Below are 6,698 nucleotides of genomic sequence, written 5' to 3' on the forward strand. Positions count from 1 at the left end.
GGTCAGGAGTTCAAAACCAGCCTGAGCAAGAGTGAGACCCCGTCTCTACTATAAATAGAAAGAAATTAATTGGCCAGCTAATCTATATAGAAAAAAATTAGCCGGGAATGGCGGCATATGCCTGTAGTCCCAGCTACTCAGGAGGCTGAGGCAGGAGGATCGCTTGAGCCCAGGAGTTTGAGGTTGCTGTGAGCTAGGCTGACACCACAGCACTCTAGCCCAGGCAACAGAGTGAGACTCTGTCTCAAAAAAAAAAAAAAAATACAATACTAACTCCCAGAAATAACCACTGCTAATATTTTGTTAGAAATCTTTGCAGAGTTCTCCCTAAACATACACCCTAAATATTACATACAGATGTGTAAAATGTTAATTTTATGTATGCATATATTATATATAATATATGTAATATCTAAATATTTCATATAAGTCATATATTTTTCACTAAAAAAATACATATAGAAATTTTTCATGCCAATGAATCTAGAACTGCATTATTCTGACTGTTGTCTACACAGTATCCCATTCTAGAGGTACTAGGATTCATTGACTAATTCTCTATTATGGGCATTTAGGCTGTTATACAAATGTTGCTGTAATGAAAAATCTTGTATATATTCATGTACATCAAGTTCTTATATTTTTGGTGCAATGATATGTTTTGATTGATCAGTTCACTATTGAACTAACCCCAGGTGGAACAGGTCTTCCTGAGAATGGACAACTTCTAGTCAATGTCTCTTAGAACTGTTTGTCTTCCTCTATCCTGGTACAATTTTCAATTTAAGGAATTTATTCCTCACATCTTCCTCATCCCCAAGTCTACCAGACTCATCCTGTGCAGAGTGGGCAGCACCTCCCTTACTGTGAGTGAAATGGGGACATTGCTGAGATGATTGTTGGTAGCTTTTCCTTCCCAGTCTGAGTTTTTGTGATGAAGTTAGGATCTAAAAGGTTCTTCCTGGGCTCTTAGAAACTTAGAAGTTTTGTTCTGAGCCCCCAAAGACTTGAGGCTGCCCTCTAGTTTGGTATATGTTCAAAAATAGCCCCTTTCATCTGCTACTTCACATAAGCGACTACAGTATGAACATTGAAGTTACTGAGTTGTGCTGCAGATTCTTGTCATTGGAGAAGGTAACATTGAATGTTTCCTCAAGTCACTAAGGATGTCAGCAAATGCAATGTTACCCATAGTTGACATTTTCTTGGGTACCAAGAACTACCCCAGTAGATCCTACCATAAGTCACTTCTCCAATCTTAGCCTCAACTTCCTCATGTATAAAATGAGATGGTTCAGTGAGAAGGTTTCTGAAGTCCTACAGCACTTAAGCTTGTAGTAATGAATGGACTAAGCCAAATGGATTAAACAGCATAGTTTTGAGGGCTATTTCCTTATGATTTAATTAGAAACCAGAGACATAAATTTCTGAAAAGTCCAGCCATTTATTACCTCAATAGCAGCTCAAGACCATAGTGAGAGAAGTGTCCCAGGGACGTTCTGAGTAGTTATGACAATAAGCACAGCAGGAGGGAGCTCTGAGGAGGTGCATATTGAAGCAGGCGGAGGTGGCCAGGGAAGGGAGTCCTCAATCTATTTACAAAGAAGAAATCTTACCCTGAATCCTGTCTCTAGTTACATCTGCAAGGTGTCAGGTCCCCAAACTCTAGTCTTCAGTGCTTTGTCCCCAAGTCACCCTGGATGAGTTTGAATTGTCAGTCTCTTTTCACCCTTCCCTACTTGGTGGACTCACCATCCCTTAAACCCCGTGACTGGGGTAGAATTCACATTCAGACACAGTGGTGACCGTATAACTAGAAGTATTAGTGGTCCCAGAGAGGAGCTGGCAGTGTCAGTGTCTGCCTGGAAGAGCTGAAGTTCTGATGGGGAGATTGCAGGCCCTGGTGCAGTCCTATGGGGAGACAGCAGGATGTTGGTATTCATACTGATGCCCCATACTTCATAGGAAAAGACAAAGAGTACTCTTAGAAACAAAGATGTCAAGAAGGAGTTCTTAGATAAATTACCATAGGGCATGGAGCTCTGATTCTCACCATTTCTAATTCTCAAGGTTTGATATATAACGCACCTCCCCTTCTCAAAGAGGAGGATCACTTCAACAAATCTAAGAGCAAGTTCCGACTTGCAAAAAACAAAAGGTAGTCTCTGCCAGGGCTCAGTTTTCTTGCTCCCTCAAAGTCTCTCTCTCACTTTCTGCCTTCCTCATTGGATCTGGCATCCTCTGGGTTTGCATGTCGGTCATCCTGCCCTTGGCTGTCATTTGTGGGCAGGTTGTAATGTGTCCCTGACAAGCTAAATGGTTGTTCCAGGTAGCTAACGCTGCATGACATACCACCCAAAAGCTTAATGGCGTAAAACATTTTATTACCTTGCAGATTCTGTGGGTTATGAGTTCAAAAGGGAGCACAGCAGGATAATTCTGCTGTGCTCCGCAGTGACTGACAGCTCAGATGAGAAGACTCAAATGTCCAGCAGTGATGTGACTGGCTCAGAGCTGCAGTGGTAAAGCTGGCAAATCCACATGCAGGACAGTTTCTCAACTCATATGTCTGGCCCCTTGGCTGGGACAGCTGGACAGTGGGGCTCAGCTTTGACTGTCTCCCAGAGTGACTCTACCTGAACTGTCCAGTGTGGCAGTCTCAGGGCAGCCAGGTTTCTTATCTGCAAATTAAAGAATTCCAAAGGAGTGTTCCAAGAACATGAAACAGAAGCAGCCTGGCCTTTTATAAGTAGCTTTGGAAGTCACATACCATCACTTCCACCTCACTCCATAGGTGGAAGTAGTCACAAGCCTGCCTATGTGCAAGGGCCCAGGTCTTTTTTTTTTTCTTTTTAATTTTTTTTATTTCAGGAAAATATGAGAGTACAAACATTTTGGTTACATTTTATAGCTTTGCCTCTCCCTAGCAAGGGTTAGAGGCATTCCCTTCCCCTCTACAATGCTCACCACGTCCCTCAGTTGTGAATCTACCTCCCCACCTTCCTAATCCCTGGTAAATACCACCACCATTTGAGCACCATAGTGTTAATCATTCAGTACCAATTTGATGGCAAGTACATGCGGAGCCTATTCTTCCGATCTTGTGTCACCTCACTTCAGATAATGGGCTCAAGCTCAATCCCGGAAAATATAAGCAGTGCTAGATCACTGTCTAGGTAAATAAAAGTCTGTCTGGAGGGGCATGGCTTCAATCCAAGCAGTATAAGAACTTCACAAATAAAGCCCCACTAAAAATGAGGCTACAGGCAAAAATAATAAGACATTAAAAAGCAATCAATCATGAGAGTATGCATTTATAAGAAATAGCAGGATTATACTCTAGAAACTTCAAATCATAGATCTTTTTTGTAGAGGACATAAAACAAGTGAGTTTAAAGATCCAAAAGAAAGAATCAAAACCAACCAAACAAAAAGATTTGAAAACAGTAACAGGCAAATTTGACTTAACTCTAGAAATAAAAAATACATTCATTCATTTTCCTCCTTGACAATTTTTTTTTTTTTTGAGGTAGAGTCTCACTCTGTGGCCCGGCTGGAGTGCAATAGCACAGCCATAGCTCATCCTTGAACTTGTGGGCTCCAGCAACCCTCCTGACTCAGCCTTCACGGTAGCTGGAACTACAGGAATGCACCACTATTCCTGGTTAATTTTTTTCATTTTTTTTTTTAAAGGCAGATTCTCACTATGTTGCCCAGGTTGGTATCAAACTCCTGGTCTTCAGTGACCGCTCCCACCTCGGTCTCCCAAAGTGCTGGGATTACAGATGTGAGCCACTGCACTCACCCCACTCAGCAATTTCTGAATGACTACTGAGTGTCGGGCACATTCTAGGCATTGAGGATACATCAATGAACAAACGAGAAAAAATTATACCTTCATAGGTATTTCATTTGCAATGCTAGTTGTTGAAATTTAAAACTCAATGGATAACTTTCTGGAAAACACTCAAACCATGCTTTCCTCTAAACTCCGCACCATAACAATCAACACAGAAGACTTCTGTGACCAATGTGAAGGTTGTTCCCCTATACACCAAGCAGGGGACACAACCTGGGGGTCCTCAAATTCAATTCTGACACTACCTGCCTAGAGATAGCATCCCACAGGGTGAGTATCTCAGTCCCCAAAACTGCCCCCACTTCAGACACCAGTCTCAAGGCCAGGCCTCTGGAACTTCTCACCAACTGCCTTCAAATTAGGGTTCCCAGGACCCCTTCTTTGAGTTCGATTAATTTTCTGGAGTGGCTCACAGAACTCAAGGAAACACTTCATTTATTATAAAGGATATTAGAAAGGATGCACATGGTGCTCACTTTGGCAGCACATATACTAAAATTGTAACAATACAGAGAAGATTAGCACAGTCCCCACACAAGGATGACACAGAAATTAGTGAAGCATTCCATAATTTTTAAAAAATGATGCACATGAAGGGGTGTGCAAGGTGAGGTATGAAGCAAGGGGCAGAAGTTCCATGCCCTGCTGGGGTGCACCACAAGAACCTCCACATGTTCAACTATCCAGAAGCTCTCCAAACCCAGTCCTCTTGGGTTTTTATGGACAACCATGTTGAACCGTGATTAGCCTCCAGGGTATGGGATGAGACCCTCTCTGGGATGAGGGTCTTTATGACTCACAATCAGAAAGGTGGGGGAAGATTAGAGTTCTGCATTGGAGTAAGTAAAAGGAGGGTAGGAGAAGATCAGAGATTCTATTTCCTACTCCTAAGGCCTAACACACTCAGCATTATAACAAAAGATTTTCACAAGGGCTATGGGCCAGGCCCCATGGATGAAAAACAATATACATACATCATAACACCACTATACGTTAAATACCAGATTAGGCACAGCTGAAGAGACAATCGTTCAACTAAAAAAAATATTTTAATAGATCTTGCCAGCCATGAGCAGTGGCTCATGCCTGTAATCCTAGCACTCTGGGAGGCCGAGGCGAGAGAATTGAGTGAGCTCAGGAGTTTGAGACCGGCCTGAGCAAGAGTGAAACCCTGTCTCTACTAAAAATATAAAAATTGGCCAGGTGTGGTGGTGTGTATCTGTAGACCCAGCTACTCGGGAGGCTGAGGCAGGAGGATCGCTTGAGCCCAGGAGTTTGAGGTTGCTGTGCGCTAGGCTGATGCCACGGCACTGTAGCCAGGGCAATAGAGACTCTGTAGCCAGGGCAATAGATCTGAAGAAATAACTCAAAATGCAATGCAAAGAGTTGAAGAGGTACAAAATATGAAAGGTTAAGGTACATCGTGGAGTACATAATGAAAACGTATGTCAGGCATACATGTATGGAAATGGCATGTCAGGCAGAACACCATGCACTGGTTACCAATCCCCAGGAAAGCATAAAATAGTCAGGCACTGGATGGAACATCACTTTACTTACACAGAGAAGAGATGGAGCAAGATTGGCTTCAAGAGTATGTGCTGGTCTCCCCTGGCCAGTGGCTCTCTCCTGGCAGCTGACACAAGGCAATTGACCTAGGTGCACCCCTAAACACACCCCTCTTATGCCACAGCAGAAGAGCAGAACCCCTCCCTCACAGAGTCTAAAATATGGAAAACTAGAGGCCTGCTCGAGGGCCATTGATGTACTGTGTTTCCCCGAAAATAAGACAGGGTCTTATATTTATTTTTCCTCAAGAAGACACCCTAGGGCTTATTTGCAGAGGATGTGTTATTTTTTTAAAATATGGTACAACAATCTACATTTATTCAAATATAGTTAAGTCGTCTTCTTCTGGAACATCATCATAACTCTCCAAACCCCGAATTCCATCCTGAATTTCTTGCCACTTTATTTCCATTAGAACCATTGGCCCCCAATCTCTCATGTTGAGCAATAGAGCTCTCATGAGGCAGATGAGAAGCGTTGCTCAGTCTTCTTTACCACTCCGGGAGGAAATGCATGGGTTGTGCAGATACACTGCGCAGCCATGCCCATCTCTAGGTCTTATTTTTGGGGTAGGGCTTATATTGCACAAATCTTCGAAATCCTGATAGGGCTTATTTTATGGGTAGGTCTTATTTTCAGGGAAACACAGTACACCCTTGAGCAGAACAAACGAACACTGAGCCTGAAACATTTCCCCACAAGGTGATAAACCTTGCACAGGCTGTGAGGACTCTTTATCTCTTGGTAAGGAAGTGCTCGAGGTCCAAAGCCCATTCTAATGTGGCCAAGCAGGGGTCAAAAGGCTGTACACAGAGGACTGTCTTTCTTGACAATAACATATATGTCTGATAGGAGTTGCAGATGGTGATGATGGGGAAAAACAATATTTAAAGAGATAATGAACAGGTAAGAATTTTCTAGTAGTGAGAAAAGGCATCAATTCTTACACTGAAAAGTGTAATATGACTAAAGCTGAGTAAATAAAAATAAATCCATATCCACATAACATTGTGACCAAATTACAAAACAACAAAGAGAGATTTTAAAAATAATAGAGAGAAAGGCAGATTACTTACAAATGCATAATTAGAGTACTGGAAATCTTTTAACAGCAAAAATAATAGCAGTAAGAAGCTAGTGGAATGTTTAAGAAATATAATTCAAACTAAATTATCATTCACAATAAAAGTGAAATGAAGTTTTAAAAAAAACTCTAGAGAGATTACCACTAAAATAAGTCTCCGAAAAATTTGAATTTTTGAAAGGAAAA

The 6,698-nt window shown here is 41.9% G+C and overlaps 1 non-coding gene across 1 annotated transcript; it reads left to right on the forward strand.

Annotated features, from left to right (window-relative positions):
- The first annotated feature begins 4,327 nt into the window (after positions 1-4,327).
- Positions 4,328-4,434, forward strand: LOC142874924 (U6 spliceosomal RNA). The gene has a single exon (XR_012922508.1). It is a non-coding gene; the product is annotated as a U6 spliceosomal RNA (small nuclear RNA).
- The last annotated feature ends 2,264 nt before the right edge of the window (positions 4,435-6,698 follow it).

This window comes from Microcebus murinus, chromosome 1 (assembly GCF_040939455.1).
Source record: "Microcebus murinus isolate Inina chromosome 1, M.murinus_Inina_mat1.0, whole genome shotgun sequence".
In the NCBI taxonomy this organism is placed as follows: domain Eukaryota; kingdom Metazoa; phylum Chordata; class Mammalia; order Primates; family Cheirogaleidae; genus Microcebus; species Microcebus murinus.